This window comes from Protopterus annectens, chromosome 6.part1 (genome assembly GCF_019279795.1).
Source record: "Protopterus annectens isolate FY-2018-M chromosome 6.part1, PAN1.0, whole genome shotgun sequence".
Taxonomy (NCBI): Eukaryota; Metazoa; Chordata; order Ceratodontiformes; family Protopteridae; genus Protopterus; species Protopterus annectens.
Window position 1 is genome coordinate 196,921,310 of NC_056738.1, and position 20,560 is coordinate 196,941,869.

Below are 20,560 nucleotides of genomic sequence, written 5' to 3' on the forward strand. Positions count from 1 at the left end.
AAAAGTACAGTTTTGTACCTACCATAAATGTAGATGTCCGATAGACATGCAACTGCAGTCATAACATGTGGGTTGTCCTGCCTCAGGCAGCCCTCGGTCGGCCGGATTCCAAAGTCTGGGTCCGACGTCGGCTGATGTCGCATTTCTCTCCGACGTCAGAGCGGCTGGAGTACATAAGCATCAGCCGACGCCATTTTCTTCAGTGTTTCTTGCCCCAGATGCCAGGTGCCCTCCAAGGAAGGCTGTAATCAAATTGGAAGACAAAACAGGATTCCAAACAAATAAATGAGCAATAAAACAAATACACCATAACAGATATCCCCAGCTAAGAGTAACAGGGATAGGAGTGGACCCTAGGCATACAGGGGTATGGAGGAGAGGAAAACCGACTGCAGTTGCATGTCTATCGGACATCTACATTTATGGTAGGTACAAAACTGTACTATGTCCTTCAAGAATGCAACTGCAGTCATAACATGTGGGTAGAATACCATAGCTTAGCTGGGGAGGAGGTATGCTCTAGGAAAGAGATGGTGTGGCAATCAAACCCTGCAGGACTGCCGAAGCAAAGCCTGCTCTGGATCTGGAATATAGAGGAAGATTGTAGTGTTTGGAGAATGTATGCATGGAGCTCCATGTAGCAGCTTCTAGAATGTCCTTGGTAGGCACCCCTCTTAAAAATGCTGTAGAGGTGGCTGTAGCTCTGGTGGAATGTGGTCTGACATAGGCTGGAACAGTCTTTCCATGAAAGGAATAACAGAATCTGATGCAATGTCCAATCCATTTAGAAATAGTCTGTTTTGAAATTGCTTTTCCTTGGACTGCAGGTAAGCTACAAAAGTTGTTCAGACTTCCTACTGGCCTTGGTTCTGACCAGGTAGTATCGAAGTTGTCTGTGAATGTCCAAGGTATGCAAAAGTCTTTCCACCTTATTCTCAGGATTGGGGAAGAAAGCAGGCAGATGAATGGCTTGATTTAGAGAAACCCTAGATACCACCTTTGGCATAAAAGTAGGGTTGGTCCTTAATGAAACCCTGTCTCTGTGGAAAATAATAAAGGGTGGTATTGCCATTAGGGCCTGTAGCTCGAAACCCTTCTTGCTGAGGTAATTGCCAACAGGAAAGCTGTCTTCCATGAGAGAAATTGCAAGTCAACTGAAGCTGCTGGCTCAAAGGAGGTAGAGTCAGTTTTTCTAAGACAAAATTGAGGTCCCAGGCTGGCACTGGGGCCTTTCTTGGTGGCTTAATGTTCTTGATTCCCCTGAGGAATTGTCTTAGTAAGGGGTGAGAGAAAACAGGAGGATCAGTGTTGTATCTAGCTGATATAGCAGATGCATGTATCTTTATGGAAGAATATGAGAGGCCGTTCTTTAACATATCTGCCAAATATTCCAAGATAAGTGGGATGTTCAGCAATGATGCATCATGTCCCTTGCTGGTATTCCAATTGCTGAACCTTTTCCACTTTGCTAAGTAAACCTTTCTGGTGGATGGTCTTCGAGCCTCTGTTAGTATCCTCTGAACTTCCTTAGAGAGAGATAAGCTGAAGTTATTTATGGGATCTCCCAGGCTGTTAGCTGCAGTGTCTGAAGGTTTGGATGCAGTGTTTCGAAATTGTGTTGAGTCAAAAGTAGAGGCCACTGAGGGAGGGCCCACCTCCTGGTGTGACATATGCTCCGTAGTAGTGGGTACCAGTGTTGTCTTGGCCAATCCGGAGCTATTATGATTCCCTTGGGCTTCTTTGCTTTGATCTTTAGTAATACTGAGGTCATCAGTGGCAGAGGTGGGAATGCATAGATTGCTAGGGAGTTCCAGTTGAATGAGAGGGCATCTATTTTCCAAGCTTTTGGATGGTATGTCCTTGTGCAAAATTTTGGTAGAAGATGGTTGAGGTGAGAGGCAAATAGGTCCACTTCTGGCTTGCCCCATGTCGAAGTGAGTTGTCTGAAGGCCTTCGGATGTAACCTCCACTCGTGTGGGTCTGTGAAATTCCTGCTTAGGCTGTCCAACACATTGTCTTTTCCTGGAACAAACTGGGATTGTAACTGGATGTTTAGGCTCAGTGATTTCTCCCAAAGCTGCATTGTCAGTCTGCAAAGGGGGTAAGAGTGGGTGCCCCCCTGCTTGTTTATGTACCACATCACAGTGGTGTTGTCTGTCCGTATCATTAAATGGCCTTGCTGGAGTTGGTGTTGAAAAGCCTCGATGGCATGCATTACTGCCAGCATTTCCTTTTGGTTTATATGCAGATGTGTTTCCTTTGGAGACCATTGTCCTTGTATACACCTGCCTTCCATGTGCGCCCCCCATCCAAGGTCTGAGGCGTCTGTAGTCATGGTCTGTGTTATCTGTGGTTTTTTGAATGACATACCTGTGTTTTCCTGGCTCACCGAGGCCCACCATAGGAATTCCTTTTGTAGGCATGGAATGAGTGGTATAATTGCCTCCAAGTTGTTGCTGTGCTGAGACCAAATGCTTTTTAGGTACCATTGAAGCTTTCTCATGTGTAGTTTTGCTAATGGAACCAGTAGAATGCAGGATGCCATGTAACCCAGGGCCTGTAGGAATCTCCTTGCAGTCATCTGGGTGAGTTTTGCTAAACCTTTGAAGTAATGAGTTAACGTCTCTTGCTTGTCTTCTGTCAGGTAAGCCATCTGAGAGGCTGTGTCTAGTTTGGCTCCTAAGAAGATTATGTGCTGGGATGGCTGCAGTCTTGACTTTTGGAAGTTGACTGTGTATCCCAGAGCTTGAAGTAATCGTATGACATAATCCAGGTTTTTTGTCAACATCAATTTGTCGTCCGCTTGTATGAGGCAGTCGTCCAGGTACGGGTAAATTTGTATCCCCTGGAGCCTGCAATGAGCAATTACTGAAGCCAGGCATTTTGTAAATACTCTGGGCGCAGTAGATAAGCCAAATGGCAATGCTGAGAATTGATAATGCTCTGGCCCTGCAAGAAATCTGAGGCATCTTCTGCAGCTGTGTCTGATAGGGACATGCAGGTATGCTTCCTTGAGGTCCAGAGTAATCAGCCACGACTCCTTGCCCAGCATGGGAAGGAGTTGCTGTAGAGTCAGCATTTTGAACTTTGGTACTATGAGAAAGGTGTTTAATGCGGACAAGTCCAGTATTGGTCTCCATTGAGATTCTTTTCTTGGAACAAGGAACAGTCTTGAGTAAAACCCCTGTTCTTGTTGTGGAACTCTTTCTATTGCTTTCATTCGAGTCAGCAGAGTGATTTGCTTGATAGCCTCTGCCCTTTGATTTTGTGGTAGGTTTGGCATGCCTTGTTTTCTTGGTAAGGTATGAAAATGAAACCTGTACCCTCGGTCTACAATGTCCAAAATCCATTTGTCCTTTGTCAGTCTGTGCCAATTTTCTGCAAACAGAGATAATTTCCCGCCCAAGGGAGCTTCTAGTTGTTCCCTGGTAGGCGGTAGTAGAGGAAAGTCATTGAGTTTGTGGTTGCTGGGCAGGTGAAACCCCTACGTCACTTCTTTGGTTTCCTGGCTGCCACTGTCGTCCCCTGCAAGGGCCTCTGTATTGGCCTCTTCCTCGGCCACGTCTGTTCTTACCCCTTTGAAACTTTTCTGGATTAGGAAAGGACCAGTTTTTTGAAGGCCAATTCCTACTGAATCTGGGGGGGTTGAACCTGGAGGAAATCTTTCACAGTCTGAACTGATTTTGCTTTTTCTTCGATGGTCTTTAACACATCCTTAGCATTTGCACCAAAAAGCTTGTTCTTTTCCAAAGGTGCATCCAGAAGTTTTGCTTTCACATGATCTGGTAGAGGTTGATCTTTTAACCAAGCATGTCTACGAATCACTGTCCCTGTCATAGCTGCCCTACATGAAGCTTCCAGTGCATCATATCCACACTGCAGGAAGTGATAGCTTACTTGCTGAGTGTTATGTACAGCTTCCTGCAAAGTCTTCCTATCTAAAGGATCACGAGAAGCTAAAATTTTTTGTAAATCTTCTAAGAGATAATCCTGATATTGTAACATATGAAAAAGGCAATTTAAAGCTCTCATAGATAAGGTAGTGGATGTGTAAACCTTTTTGCCCCATCTCTCTAATGACCTTGCTTCCCTGTTGGAGGGCAAAGGATTTTTTGAGGTGGAGGCTGAAACTCCTTTAGGCCCCTGTGAAATAGTTTCCAAATCAGCAGTATGGGCCCTGAATAAATGGGAATGAGTTTCTGGGACCCTGTAATACCCGTCTGGCTTGGCTGGAGCAGGAGGAAGAGAATCAGGGGTAGCACTAGAGTCAGAATACAAATCATCCAGAACATCAAGTACAGGAGGAATAGCTAAGGGCCTGTGCTGAGGCTTCTTAAGGAAAGTCCTAAGGCGTTTCCTAGAATCAGAATATTCCTGACCCTGCCACTTGAAATGTTCCCTCATGGTGTGCAGAACTTTTCCAAAAGAAATATCCTCAGGAGGGGAGGCCGAAGGGATGGAATCTTCTGCATCCGAGTCCTCATAGGTCTGGAAGAGTTCTTCCTGGCTATCAGAGTGGACAGAGCCCTCACAGTCTTCATCTGAAGGAGTAGGGTCAGAGGGTTCAACCCGGGGCCTTTTATCAGGAGGAGGCTGGGATGCTCTCCCAGGATGGGCCTGTGAACCTCTAATCATGGAAATGAAATCAGCAGCAATGAACATAATGTGTCTCCGGAGTTGGCTGAGGAAAGGATTTAGAAGTAATATGCTTTGTTTTGCTGGCTGCCTTAGCCCTAGTGTAGGCCTTAATAGACATGGCCATAGGAGGCCTGGCAGCTCCACGTGCAGGAGTGACCTTGTCTACAGCAATGGTCTCTGGCATTTCCTCGGTTTCGGTATCCGGAGGAAAGTCTATAACTGGCGTCTGAGTAATGTCTGGAATCGGAGTCATCGGTAATGCGGTGTCTTCGGTTCGGAGCAGTGGAGAGACGGTCTCAGAGGGAACCGGAGCACTCGCGCTAGGTTTAGGCGTGGAGTCGGTGGTAGACGCGGGCCGAGGATGTCGGTCACGGTCTTTTCGCTTTTTGGGAGTTTGCGATGTCGGAAGATCCGATGGCATGGTGTAAGCAAATTTATCGCCGAAAAAATCTTCAGCGAACTCCGCCCGGCGCCTGAGAGTGCGCTTGTTGAAGCGAGCACAGGTTACACAGGCCGAGACTTCGTGGTCTGGGCCCAGGCAAGGGAGGCAGTAAGAGTGGAAATCCTTAGGAGGTATTTGTTTACCACAAAAAAGACAATTGTTAACTTTTTCAGTAATTTCTGACATCAGCTGAGGCAAGAAAAGGTCCCTAACGGGGTACTTAGCTTTTTTGATGACTTCGGTATCGTAGAATACAGGAGCTGACCGACCGGCACTTGCAAACTGCTTCTGCTTTGGGCACCGCGCGGCAAGAAAGACTGAAGAAAATGGCGTCGGCTGATGCTTATGTACTCCAGCCGCTCTGACGGAGAGAAATGCAACATCAGCCGACGGACCCAGACTTTGGAATCCGGCCGACCGAGGGCTGCCTGAGGCAGGACAACCCACATGTTTTGACTGTTGCATTCTTGAAGGACATGTAGTGCAAAACTCTCTCATACTGCTACATCATCACTGCGTGTCTGCAAAGGGGACATTTGTTTCCTCTGTGCTTGTTTATATACCACACTACTGCTATGGTCTAACTATACTGATATTCCTGGAAAGAAGTTTTGGAATTCCAACAATGCCAATAGAACTGCCATCATCTTCAGCATGTTAAGAATCAACATTTTTGCTTCTGCCCATGTCCCGTGAATCATTCTCCCTTCATAATTCCACCCACCTTAAAGAGTAGACATCTGTGGTGACTGCTGCCATGAGCAACAGAACAAAGGGCCTTCCCACTATTACTGTTGGAGGGTTTGGCCACCAATTCAGAAGGTATCTGCAAAGTTGAGTTATACACGGCAGCAAAGATGGAATCTGACAATTGGGATGACTGAACACAAACCATTGGAGAATTCTAATAAAGTAGCATGCGAGAAGGACTATGACAATGACTGAAGCCATCAACTTAAGATCTCTTAGGACCAAAGAACCTGGAGGGGTGTGATAATCTAACAGATACTGGGTCAAATTTGTGACAGAATGAATCCTGTCAGAAGGAAGGCTCACAATTCAAGTTTAAGCATCCTATGAAGATGCAGGACAGAATTTAAAGATGTGAGGAGTTGTTCCAGACAAATACACAAGGATAGGGAGAGCTGTAGCTGCTGGGAGACTCTCCTTGATTGTTATAGTGAGTAGACAAACATCTAAGCTTGGAACTAACTCAGATCTCTTAATTTAACAAGGGGTGCAACTACCACTTGCAGCCGAACTCCCGGGAGGTGGAGTGGCGGGCAAGCTGTGGTGAGACCAAAGAGCAGACCTCTGAACTGGAAATGACAGGCTATCAGCCAGAAATGCAAAACACACCTGAACGTTTTGGCAGTTTTGATATGGAGGCAAGCACCCTGCAGGTCTATCAAGCACATCTAATTATTCCCCTTCAGGCAGGGCAAAACCACTTAACACTATTTTGAATGGGTTTTTCCTTGATGCACAGATTTAGGCTACTGGTATCCAGAATTGGTCTGATGCCAGAGGCTATCAGCCAGAAATGCAAAACACACCTGAATGTTTTTGGCAGTTTTGATATGGAGGCAAGCACCCTGTAGGTCTATCAAGCTCATCTAATTATTCCCCTTCAGGCAGGGCAAAACCACTTACACTATTTTGAATGGGTTTTCCTTGATGCACAGATTTAGGCTACTGGTATCCAGAATTAGTCTGATGTTCTTGTTTCTTTGGAGCAAAAAAAGAATCTTGAATAAATTCCTGACCTTCTCTGGTCTAGTGGGACCTCTTGAATGACTCTTTTCCAAGAGAGCAACAGTCTTTGTTTTTGGTGTTTCCCTTGATGTGATAAAACATCTCGGGATCGACTGTGACTGATAGGAAGTGTGCTGGGAAAAGTGTACTGTATAACCTCTAAGACAAGATTTTGCTTACCCAGTTGTCCTGTGTGATAGCTAACCATGCAGCAGACTGAAGAGATAAAGTGCACCCGACAGCCCCCAAAGGGGAGGCAGTAAAGCAAGACTTGAGAGATGTTTGAATTGGTTGCCTGAAATTCCCGTTTTGCAGACTTCCTCTACCTCTTGACCAGCATCCGTAAAAGGGTCATCTCTGCCCCAGAGGGTCAAATGCCTGTCACCTTGGTTTTCAAAACAAAGACTTGGACCCAGTCTCAAAGGAGTCTCAAATCAGACACCTACAGCAGACATCTCTTCTTGCTCAACCTCAAAAGTTTCTTTCATCATGGGTCTGCACAAGCAGGGCCAATCATAGCAGGCACTGGTGAAGGACGCCACAAAACTGCCAAAAAACACAAAGCAGTAACCAGACACAATGCCTCAGTGCAATGTCTATGACTGATGCACTGGCAGTCCTACTGGCTGCATTGTACGGCAGTCACATGAACTGGCTGGTGAGGTTCAAATTACTTGCATGCATCTTGATCTGCTTTTGAGACTCTGCTGTGGGTGGCTTACTCAGACTTTACAGCATGTTTTGCTAAATCTCTTTAGAAAAAACTCATGTAAAATACACTCAGGACAAAGATACCTGAAGCAAAGACATACCTCCCCATCCCATCCTATGCTCTAGAAGGACATCACTGGCACATTCCGACTACTCTTTTGCTCTCTTGGACCAGTGCTGTCATTCCTTAGTCAGAATGGTTTAGTATCAGGTTTTCTGGGGATAGCCTCAGAGGAGACAGGTTCTTGCCATGACCTCCTAGCATCCAAATCTATTAAAAAAAAAAAAAAAAAGTCAAGCAGGAAGCTCTGGGTGCAGTAAGTACAGTTGTGTACACTTACCATAAATGTAGATGTTAGAGTGCATTCACGGTTGCAGTCATCACATTTGGGTAATCCCTGCCAGGGTAGCCTTCAGTCGGCCGGAATACCAGAGGCTTAGTATTTCTGTGTAGATTGCCGTCGCTCCAGGACTGATGTCAGGTTGTCAGTGCTATAAAATAAGGCAGCCGACGCCATTACATCAGTTTTTCTTGCCCTGTCAGCAGCCCCCAAGAGGGAGCTAGGTCATGGTGGAAGGAAACCACCAGTAGAAAGTAAATACCAAACATTCCTTGTAAGAAGAGACTGAAAGACGAGGGGGATGGAGGGAGGGAGAAAGTACAGTTTTGTACCTACCATAAATGTAGATGTTCGAGTGCTCATACAGCTGCAGTCATAACAGATGGGTTATCCTGCCATCAGGCGGGTTCTCGGTCGGCCGAATTCCAAAGTCTAGGTCCGGCGTCTGTTGTCGTCGCCTCTTCCCTGACGTCAGTGTGTCAGGGGAGGCAGCCAACGCCATTTTCTTCAGTTTTTCTTGCCCCAGATGTCAGGTGCCCCCAGAAGGAAGGCAAATTAGAAGTTATGTACCTACCATAACGTTCCATGTTAGTTGTCTTCTCTCGCCTTCTTTCTTGCTGGATGGGTTCGGAGCCGATCCTCGGCTACTCGGCACTTGCTAAGCTCGAGAGTCACTTTTACCAGCTCGAGGCAGCCCCATATCCCATGATGCAAGGCGGTAAATACCCAGATCTCATTTGGTACCTAGAGGGAAAACTACCTAGCATAAACTTTCCACTAAGGAAAGAAGAGCAATTAGCCTAAAAAGGCTGTAAGGGGAAACCAGATAACTAAACTAGAACTAACTGGTGCCCAAAGAAGCAACCTTCCAGAGACAAGGGAGATCAAGGTCTGTCCAGGCAAGGGGGCAGGAGGGAGGGTCGCAAGAAAGAAGGCGAGAGAAGACAACTAACATGGAACGTTATGGTAGGTACATAACTTCTAAATGTTAAGTTGTCAATCTCACCTTCATTCTTGCTGGATGGGACCGCGTCCCTAGCACCTCTATCCTGGGTGGCTCAATGGAACAGACTCTTGAGAATCGTGGAACCAAAAAGTACAGTTTTGTACCTACCATAAATGTAGATGGCCGATAGGTATGCATCTGCAGTCCTAACATATGGGTTGTCCTGCCTCAGGCAGCCCTTCGGTCGGCCGGATTCCAAAGTCTGGATCTGGCCTCGGCTGATGTCGCACTTTCCCCAACGTCAGAGCTTCTGGGGTATAAAGGCATCAGCAGACGCCATTTTCCTCAGTGTTTCTTGCCCCAGATGCCAGGTGCCCTCTAGGAAGGCTAAATTTGGAGAAAAGTTGAAAATTCTAAATAGTAGCAAACAATATATATATATACATATATACATACAAACAAATACACCATAATAGATTCCCCCAGCTAGCTGAAAGAGGGGTAAGCACCCTAGGAATACCACAGAGGGGAAGGAGGGTGGGTAATCCTGACTGCAGATGCATACCTATCGGAAATCTACATTTATGGTAGGTACAAAACTGTACTATGTCCTTCAAGGATGCATCTGCAGTCATAACATATGGGTAGAATACCATAGCCAAACTGGGGGAGGAGGTACTAAGATAAGGATGGTGTAGTTAAGATCCCCTGTAAAACTGCAGTTGCAAAACCTGCTCGGGATGTGGAGTATAAAGGTAGATTGTAATGCTTGGCAAATGTATGCACGGAGCTCCAAGTAGCAGCTTCTAAAATGTCCTTGGTAGCCACCCCTCGTAGGAAAGCTGTAGTGGTGGCTGTGGCTCTTGTGGAATGAGGCCTGATATCTTCAGGAGCTGTCTTTCCATGAAAAGAGTAGCAGAAACTAATGCAATTTCCTATCCATTTTGAAATTGTCTGTTTGGAAATTGCTTTTCCTTGCACTCCAGTTGCATATGCTACAAAAAGTTGGTCAGTTTTTCTGTTGGTTTTAGTTCTGTCCAGATAGTAGCGTAGTTGTCTGTGTACATCCAAGGTGTGCAATAGTCTTTCCCCCTTGTTCTGTGGGTTAGGGAAGAACGTAGGCAAATGAATAGCTTGGTTCAAGGATACCCTGGATACCACCTTTGGTATGAAAGTAGGATTGGTTCTCAGAGACACTCTATCCTGGTGAAAAATAAGGAAAGGCTGCACTGCCATTAATGCCTGTAACTCGGATACTCTTCTTGCTGAAGTGATTGCCAGAAGGAAAGCAGTTTTCCAAGATAAAACTGTAAGTCTGCTGATGCTGCTGGTTGAAAGGGGTAGTGTTAATTTTTCCAGCACAAAATTGAGATCCCATGCGGGCAGAGGGTTCTCCTTGGAGGTTTTACATTTTTGATCCCTCTTAAAAATTGTCTGAGGAGAGGGTGAGAGAAGATAGGAGGATCCATATTGTACTCTGCTGAAATTGCTGAAGCATGAATCTTAATGGAAGAATAGGACAGGCCATTGTGGAACAGTTCTGCTAAGTATTCTAGGATGTGTGCTAGGTTTGCCAGTGTGACATCTGTACCCTTTGATGTGCTCCAAATGAGGAATCTCTTCCATTTAGCTGAGTATGTCTTCCTTGTGGAGGGTCTGCGAGTCTCCAGGATAATGTCCTTGACCCTCTGAGATAAGACAGTTTGGTTTTGTTTTAAACAATTTTTCAGGCAGTTAGCTGCAGTGTTTTCAAGTTTGGATGCAGGGTCTTGAAGTTGTTCTGCGTTAGAAGAAGAGGCCATAGTGGTAGAGGCCATGAGTTCGCCCGAGACATGCTTCTCAGTAGCAGATACCAGTGCTGCCTTGGCCAGTCTGGAGCTATTTAGTATCACCTTTGGCTGTTCCTCCCTGATCTTCAGTAGAACTTTGTACAACAATGGGAGAGGTGGGAATGCATACACTGTTAGGGCATTCCAGCTGAAAGAGAGAGAGAGTCCACCCCCCAGGCTTGTGGGTGGTATATCCTTGAGCAGAATTTCTTCAGTTGGTGGTTGAGTGGGGAGGCAAACAGGTCTATCTCTGGCATTCCCCATTTGTTTGTTATGAGTTTGAAGAGGTCTGGATGCAGCATTCATTCGTGAGCATCCATGGTAGTTCTGCTTAAGCTGTCTGCTAGTGAATTCTCTTTTCCTGGAACGAATTTGACCTGCAGCTGGATGTTGAGATTCAGGCCTAGGTTCCACAGATCCATTGCCATCCGGCATAAAGGTTAGGAATGCGTGCCTCCCTTATGTACCACATGACTGTGGTATTGTCTGTCCTTATCAGCAGATGTCCTTGCTGGAGGAATGGTTTGAATGCCTCGATTGCATGCTTCACTGCCAGCATCTCCTTTAGGTTTATGTGCAAGTTTAGCTGGTCTTGAGACCATAGGCCTTGGATACACTTGTCCTCCATGTGTGCTCCCCATCCTAGGTCTGAGGCGTCCGTGGTGATGGTCTGCCTTGGTTGTGGTTTGTTGAAAGGCAACCCTCTGTTGGACTGGCAGGCCTGAGCCCACCACAAGAATTCCTTTTTCAGGCATGGAATGATTGGTATCATGGTTTCTAGACTGTGCCTGTGTTGAGACCATACATTCCTTAGGTACCATTGTAATTTCCTCATATGCAGCCTGGCATGCGGGATCAAGATTATGCAGGATGCCATGTAACCCAGGGCCTGCAGGACTTTCCTTGCAGTAAGCTGAGCTTGTCTTGTCAGAGCCATGAAGTAGTCTGGGAGTTGCTTTTGTTTTTCTTCTGTGAGAAAAGCCATCTGAGTTAGTGTCCAGATCCGCTCCCAAAAAGGTTATCGTTTGGGATGGCACTAGTCTTGACTTCTGGATGTTGACTGTGTATCCCAAGGCCCGTAACATGTGTATGACATAGGCCAAATCCTTTATTAGTTTTGTCTTGTTGTCCGCTTGTATTAGGCAGTCGTCCAGGTATGGGTAGATTTGAATTCCCTGAAGTCTGCAGTGTGCAATTACTGATGCCAGGTATTTCGTGAATACTCTGGGCACAGTAGATAAGCCAAAGGGCAATGCTGAGAAATGATAATGCTCTGATCCTGCAAGAAATCTGAGGTGTCTTCTGCAATCTGGTCGTATAGGGACGTGCAGGTATGCCTCCTTGAGATCTAGAGTCACCAGCCAAGACTCCTTGCCCAACATGGGAAGAAGTTGCTGTAGGGTCAGCATTTTGAATTTTGGCACAATGAGATATGTGTTTAGTGCGGACAAGTTAAGAATAGGCCTCCATTGGTTTTCTTTTCTTGGTACAAGGAATAGTCTGGAGTAAAATCCTTGGCCTTGTTCCATAGATGGTACCCTTTCTATTGCTTTCATCTGAAGTAAATTGTTGATTTGTCTTAAAGCCTCTGGCTTCTGGTTTGGTGGAAGGTTTGGCATTCCTCCTTTTGGTAAAGTGTGGAAGTGAAACCTGTATCCTTTGTCTATTGTTTGCAATGTCCATGTGTCTTTTGTAATGCAATGCCAGTTTTTCGAGAATAAAGCCAGCTTTCGCCCAAGGGTGCTTCCAGTTGTTCCCTGGTAGGCGGAATCAGAGTCAAGTCATTGTGTCTGTCCTGTGGAAGTGGATGTAGTTGCAGCTGTGGCAGTACTCCTCTGGTTGGCAGGCTGCCATTGACGACCCTGTAGGCACCCTTTGATTGACCTCTGCCTCTTGGGCGTCTATTCCTGCCCCTCTGTGCTCTGGAGGTGTCTGGAAAGGACCAATTCTTTGAAGGCCAGTTTCTGCTGAACCTCGGAGGTTGAACCTGCAGAAAATCCTTTACTGTTTGCACAGATTTTGCTTTTTCTTCCACTTTCTTTAGAATCTCCTGTGCAGGGGAGCCAAATAAACTTTGTTTCTCCATTGGAGCATCTAGTAGTTTAGCCTTGACATGGTCTGGCAAGGATTGCTCTTTTAGCCAGGCATGCCTCCGAATTACTGCCCCAGTCATAGCTGATCTAAATGAAGCCTCCAGTGCATCATAGCCACATTTTAAGAAATGATTACTGACCTGCTGAGAGTTGTGTACCAAATCCTGAAGGGACTTACGGTCTAAAGGTTCAGGAGAAGAAAGCTTTTTATTCAGCTGCTCTAACAGATATTCCTGGTACTGTATCATGAGGAATTGACAGTTTAATGCCCTGGCAGAAAGAGTAGCAGATGTATAAACCTTTTTACCCCATCTCTCTAATGCTCTTGACTCTCTTTGAGGGTAGGGGGGTTTTGGCAGTGGCAGCTGCAACACCTTTTGGGCCCTGAGAAATAGTTTCTGGGTCTGCAGCATGGGCTTTATACAAGTGGAAGTGAGAATCCGGGACCCTGTAATATCTGTCAGGTTTGGCAGGGGCCGGGGGAAGAGAATCACGGGCAGAACTGACATCATTATATGCATCATCAACTACAGTTAGCACAGGTGGTATGGCTAAAGGCCTATGCTGTGGCAAATGTAAAAATGTCCTTAATCTTTTTCTTGAATCAGAAAAATCCTGACCCTGCCATTGAAAGTGTTCCCTCACTGAGTTTAAAGTCTCCCCAAAGGAAAATTCTTCAGGAGGGGAGGCAGAAGGAATAGAGTCTTCTGCATCTGAATCCTCATAAGGTGAATATGGCCCTTCCTGATGGTCTGATAAATCAGATCCATCCGAGGAGTAATCAGAGGAGAGAGGTTCAGGGGGGGTTCAGTCCTAGGCCTTTTGTCAGGAGGAGGGTGGGAGGCCCTGTCTGGGTGAGGTTGGGAACCCCTAATCAAAGATATAAGGTCCTCAGCAAGGCTGAGCATCTGAGAACTTGAGGAAGGTCTCTGAGAAGAAGATATGGCAGGTAAAGCTTTTGAAATTTTGGCAGCTTTAGCCCTGGAGAAGGCCTTAATAGACATGGAAGCAGGGGGCCTAGCTGCCCCACGTGCAGGTGTAGAAATGTCCAATGGAATGGTGTCGGACAATTCTTGTGCGCTTGCTTCTTCGGTAGGGATTTCTGAAGCCGACTCAGCCGGGGCCGCTCTGGCCTCAGTTGTCGGAGGTATGTTTTCGGCAGAAGAACCGAGGACTCTGTTTCAGCCGAAACAGAGACACTCGCGGTAGGCCTAACCGTGGTTTCAGCCGAAACCGCGGGCCGCAAGTGTCGGTCCTTTTCCTTGCGGTTTTTGGCCAAATGCGTAGTCGGAGTCTCCGACGGCATTTTATATGCAAAAGCGGATCCAAAAAACTCTTCTGCAAACTCCGACCGACGTCTAAGAGTCCGTCGGTTGAAGGAGGCACAGGCTAAACAAGCTGATACGTCGTGGTCTGGGCCTAAGCAAGGAAGGCAGTAAGAATGGAAATCCTTATGAGGTATTTGTTTCCCACAAGTTAAACAATTATTTACTTTGTCTGACATCGGCTGAGGCAAGAAAGAGTCCCCAACGGGGTACTTAGCTTTTTTAGAAGTCTTCGGTAGCTGAAATCTCTGGATCTGACCGACCGGCACTTGCCAACAGCTTCTGCTTGGCACGCGGCAAGAAAGACTGGGGAAAATGGCGTCGGCTGATGCCTTTATACCCCAGAAGCTCTGACGTCGGGGAAAGTGCGACAGCCGAGGCCAGACCCAGACTTTGGAATCCGGCCGACCGAAGGGCTGCCTGAGGCAAGACAACCCATATGTTATGACTGCAGATGCATCCTTGAAGGACATCTGGCTCTATCCCTGGAGGCCAAATCCAATTTGTAATGAGAAACAAAGGTATGAGGAGTGGCCCAAGTGGCTGCTGCACAAATAGTATCTAAGGGTAGCCTAGCCTGAAAGGCTGTAGAAGTGGCTAAGCCTCTAGTGGAATGTGCCTTTGATTTTGAGCAGAGCTGTTTGCCCCTAAGTTGATAGATTTCGGAAATGGTGGAAGATAGCCATCTAGACAAGGTCACTTTGGAAACAGGAAGGCCTTTCTTATTTTCAGCATAAGAAAGAAAGAGCTGATCAGACTTTCTGAATTGTTTTGTTCTGTCCAAATAATATCTGAGTTGGTGGTGAACATCAAGATAATGTAATTTTTGTTCCGATCTGTTGGAGTAATTAGGAAAAAATACAGGGAGATCAATAGATTGGTTTAAATTTGTTTTTGAAGCAACCTTGGGCAAAAAGGATGGATTAGTTCTCAAGGATACTCTGTCCTTGTGGAAGACCAAATAAGGGGGACGAACAGAGAGGGCATGAAGTTCTGACACTCTCCTAGCCGAGGTAATGACAAGGAAGAGTGTCTTCCATGAAAGAAACTTTAGTGAGCATGAAGCAGCTGGCTCAAAGGGTGGAAGAATTAAGGATGTCAGCACTAGATTTAGGTCCCATTGAGGAGGACTCCTGACAGGAGGTTTGAGGAGAAAAACTCCTTTTAGAAAAGCTCTGCAAAGCTTGTGGGACAATGTTGTGATCTGCAAACCTGACATGAAAGTTCGAGATCGCAGCCAACTGAACTTTGACCGCGGAAGATGAAGAACCCGAGTGAAAGATTTCCGCTAGGAAATCCAAAACTGCATGAACAGGGGCAGTAAAGGGATCTATGTTCCTTGATTTCGCCCAAAGGGAGAAGCGTTTCCACTTGCTAGTGTAAATCCTTCTAGTAGAGGATTTAAGGGAAGCCACTATGATATCCCTAACAGGGTTAGAGATCATAGGAAGCCTGGCTAAGGAAGGAAGTGGAGCAACCAAGCTGTGAGGTTGAGAGAAGGAATGGACCGATGCAGTTGACCCGATTGGTGGATCAGAAGATCTGGTACTGGGTCCAGATGCCACGGCTGCGCCAAAAGGTGACGATGGAGGAACGGAAACCAAATTTGTCGAGGCCAATACGGGGCAATGAGAATCATTTTGGCTCTCAAAACGGTAGCTTTCTGGAGTACCTGTGGTATCAATGGAAAGGGAGGAAAGGCATAAAGAAGTCCCTGGGGCCAATCTTGGGTAAGAGCGTCTCTGGGGGGGATGGCCCGGAAGTGGGAAGAGAGAGAAGAAGGCTGGGCATTTGCTGTTTTGGGGAGTAGCAAAAAGATCGCAAGATGGGCGGCCCCACTTCTGAAAAATCTCCTCCACTATAGACTGTTTGAGAGACCACTCGTGAGGCATGAGTATAGCTCTGCTCAATCTGTCCGCTAAAATGTTGGTTTTCCCAGGGATATGCGTTGCTACCAGAAACCGATGAGAGGAGATCGACCATTGCCAAAGTCTGAGAGCCTCGACAGAAGGGGTAGGACTTGGTTCCGCCCTGCTTGTTGATGTACCACACTACGGACATGTTGTCCGTGTGAACTGCAATTGTTCCTAAGGGAAGAAAGTCGTTGAGGGCTTACAACGTTAAAAGCACTGCTCTCATCTCTAGGACATTTATGTGCAGGTGGTATTCGAATGGTTGCCACGTCCCATGAACCATCCTGCCCTGATAATGACCCCCCCACCCGATCAGGGAGGCGTCCGTAGTGACTGTGGTTACCGGGGCCAGGGAAACAAAGGGTCTGCCCTAATGAACCTGGGGACAAGAAATCCACCAGGATAGGTGGTTTTTGCAAGTTTGTGTCACCAGAATTTGGTGACGCATGGGAAGTTGTTGGTAGGACCATTGGGTGAACAACATCCATTGAACGAGACGCATGTAAAAGCGAGCCAAAGGAAGAAGAGTAATGGCAGCTGCCATGAGGCCCAATACTTTTAGGACCAGTCTGGCTTGCACCTTTTTGCTGGCAAGGATGATCCGCACATGGTTTTGGATATCTAGGATTCTCTGGCTTGTGAGGTTTGCTGACATCCTCACAGTGTCTAAATTTGCGCCTATAAAAGTAATAGACTGGCAGGGCAATAAGGAGGATTTTTCGTAGTTGATCAAAATTCCTAACTGAGTGCAGAGATTTAGGGTGTAATCCCTGGCTTGGAGAAGTTGATGCCTGGTGGTGGCTGAGGAGCCAGTCGTCGAGATACGGAAACACCTGGAATCCTTGACGTCTCAGGTGAGCCATGACCACTGCCATACATTTGGCGAACACTCTGGGGGCTGTAGTGAGACCAAAGGGCAGGGCGCTGAATTGAAAATGACTGGACCCCAGCCGAAAGCGGAGAAACCTTCTGGAGCGTCTGTGGATTTTTATGTGATAGTACGCATCCTGAAGGTCTATTGAGCACATCCAGTTGTCTTTGCCCAGGAAGGGCAAAATCGACTGAAGTGTGACCATCCGAAATTTTGTCTTTTTCACAGACTTGAGCCTGCTGAGGTCCAATATTGGTCTCCAATCTCCCGTCTTTTTGGGAACCAAAAAGAACCTTGAGTAGATTCTGGGCTCTGAATGGTCTGTTGGAACTGGCTGAATGGCCCTTTTGTGTAGAAGCTTTGATACTTCTAATTTTGCGATTTCCCTTAGACCGGGTGGAACATCTGGAAGGGAATTTTTGTGAGTGAAGGGACTTTCCTCGAAAGGAATCTTGTAACCCTCGGATATGATCGACTGTACCCATTTGTCTTGTGAAAGGGAAAGCCAGGCTTCTGGGTACAGCGATAATCTTCCCCCGACTGCCTCCAAGGATGGACAGTCGGGCAACACCTCAGGGATGCTGGAAGGGCTTGTCAGAGAGAGGCTCTCTGCTTCCCTGGTTTTGCGGACCCCCTCTGCCCCTAGGGCAGCGTCTGTTATTATTACCCCCTCTGCCCCTAGGGGTAAACTGACCACGTGTGTCCGGCGTGACTCCCTGAGATTTACGGAACCACATCTTTCCGCCCTTCTGTCCTTTAGGGTAAGGCCTAGAAGGGGAGGAAAAACGGACTCCTACGGCAGAAAGAGTCTTGCCGTCTAGCTCACACCTGGTCAACTTATCCTTCACCTGAGGACCAAACAATGTTGATCCATCGAAGGGAGAGTTTGTGAAGGACGCCTTAAAGTGATCTACAAAATTACAGAGTCGCATCCAGGACTGATGTCTAAGAGCCACTCCTGTCCCTTCAGCTCTACTCGCTCCATCTGCTGCATACGAAATCAGCCGCATGGAGGAGTTGGCTATGGAGTTAAGGATTCCTAGCTGAGAAGCAATCTTGTCCTGAGCCCCTGCAGCTGTAGGATCCTGTACTACTTCACCTAATTCTTTAAGGATGTCCCTTTGAAGTCTGGTGAAGTGACAAATAATTCAGCGAACGCATGGCAAAGGTCGCTGAGGAAAACATCCGCTTACCATACCTGTCCATGGTCCTAGAATCCTTGTTAGGAGGATGGACTGGTATGGAAGGATCTGCAAGTTCCTTCTTGGTGGCCGCCACCACCATGGCATCAACATGGACACCTTTTGTAAGAAATTGTTTCTCGGAAGGGGCTGTAATAAATTTAGAAGGCCTCCTGGGAACTGGTTCTACGGAATCAGGAGATGCCCACGCCTTCGAGCTATCACCTCAATGAGGGGTCGAAGGCGGAGACACCCAGGAGGTGGAGGGTCGAGATCCGAACGCCTCTAGGTATACCGACTCATCCTCGGAGGGATTAATGGAGGGCCAGTTTCCCCTCTGTTTTAGGAGTTCTAGGATGTCTGAAAAAGAGACATCCTCAGAGGGGGATCTTGGGGACCCCTCCGACTCATCTAAGTCGGTATCTGAAGTAGTAGACTCAGGGGAGTCTAGGTGCTTCCTCTTACAGGTCCTCTTACGCGGAGGATCTCCTGAAGGATCAGGAGAATCCTCGGAAGAGGGGGTTCTTACCAATGGGGAAACCTGAGGCGGTGGATCTCTCGGTCCGGGAGCAAGAGAGTGGGAAGAGACATCTACAGGCACCGTAGAGGGAGGAGCTAAGGGGATAGACTGCTGACTGAGCCCAGGGGCCAGCACACTCCTCATTACCTCGAAGGCTCCCCTCCCAGGGAGATCCGAGAGACCCCGCTCCGAAGAAACAGGGACTCCCGGGCCCACCGAAAGGGAAGGCTCCGAGGCAGATGTCGGGGCCGAGCTCACCAAGGCAGAAGCCCCGAGGGGAAGAGCAGGGTCGGACAAGGGTCCGATGCCACTCACCCCCTTGGAGCAGACCAGGGAAGCCCGACCACCGGATCCCTCCAAGGAAGGTCTCGAGGAGGAGATAAGAGTAGAAGCTGAAGGAGCAGAAAGGGGAGGTATCTGCCCCGCCGCCATAGCAGTAACTATTCCCATAGACTCCGGCTCCGAGCTCTGGAGGAGAGTCGAAGGAGGAACTTGAAGAGGGTGTGGACTAATAGTCGTCTGTTGAGACGGACTATGAAGCACTTGGGCTAGTGCCTGTGATTTTAACAATCTGCTTACCACTCTCTCCAAATCATGGTCAGAGAGCCTGGAAGACCTAGATGATCGGCTCCGATGGCTCTGCTCCGAAAGAAGAGGGGAGGCCGGAGCCGACAATATCGGCTCCAAAGAGGGAGACCTGGACCGCTTCCTCGACGGAACCATCGGAGCCGAAGAACCCTCGGTTCCAGACGGAGCAGACAACTTCTCGGCTCCAAGTCTAATCAAGGATGTATCGACTCCGGCCGGAGCCGATACAGGCAAGGAAATAATGGTATAGGAGCAGGTCGGCGCCGATACCGAAGCCTTAGTCACATGGTGATCGGAGCCGGTCGGAGCAGACACCAATGTGGCAGTTAAAGTATCGGCACCGACAGCCATCGGTGCCGAAGATTTAGTCAAAATAAGATCGGCTCAAGCCGGAGCCGATCTCGACTCCAAAGGAGTCGGAGCCAAGGCAGGAGGCTTAGAAGCAGAAGCCTGGGCCTTGGAGGTCTTAGAGGCCTTGCCCAAAGCAGACTTGGCCGGGGAGCCCTCCGGTTTTAGAAGTCCTCTCAAGATTAACTTATTTCTCCTTTCCTGCAGGACTCTCTGGCGGAAAGAGTGACAGATAGCACAGGAGTCCTGCAGGTGGAGAGGTCCCAGGCAGTAGATACAAGAAGTGTGACCGTCTGTCAGAGACATCTTCTGACAGCACGAGTCACACTTCTTGAAGCCTGAGACCCTCTGTTCCTTGGACATAGTGAGTATACACACACACCCAACTCACACAGTCCCAGACTCAGAAATTTTAACTTAAAAAGGGGAAAATATAACCCACACACACACCCTGACAGGAAGGGATGGGAAGGGAATGAAGGCCCGACTAAATAAAAACAAGTAGGGAAATAGGAAAAATTAGAAGTTATGTACTCACCATAACGTTCCATCTGAGTAGGTGTATTCATTTGTCTGCAACCTGTGGGTTATGGATCCGATATCGGATCCGAACCGGCATGGTTTTCCAGCTATGGATCCAAGCTCTCAGCTCCTCCCCTCACCCATAATGCCCTGCTCTACCCTCATGACCTCAGATCGAGTTTGCCAAAGCAACAACACCCTAAAAAGGGTAACATAGAATATGCAGGAAACTGAAAGGCCAGGGGGATAGGAGGGCGGGATGGTTGCAGACAAATGAATACACCTACTCAGATGGAACGTTATGGTGAGTACATAACTTCTAAATCTGAAGTAGGATATTCATTTGTCTGCAACCTGTGGGACAGAGTCCCCAGCTACCTGAATCTTGGGCGGCCATCATGGAAGGATATTCGAGCACCCTGGAGCCAAAGGATGCTCTACCCCTAGATGCAAGATCCAACTTATAGTGGGAAATAAGCGTATGAGATGAAGCCCACGTGGCTGCTGCACAAATATCATCTAGAGGAATCCTAGCCT

The 20,560-nt window shown here is 47.4% G+C and overlaps 1 protein-coding gene across 1 annotated transcript in view; it reads right to left on the reverse strand.

The window, feature by feature from the left end:
- Nucleotides 1-20,560, reverse strand: part of LOC122805472 (adenylosuccinate synthetase isozyme 2-like) — a 613,428-nt gene that overhangs the window by 117,554 nt on the left and 475,314 nt on the right. The window lies entirely within an intron of this gene.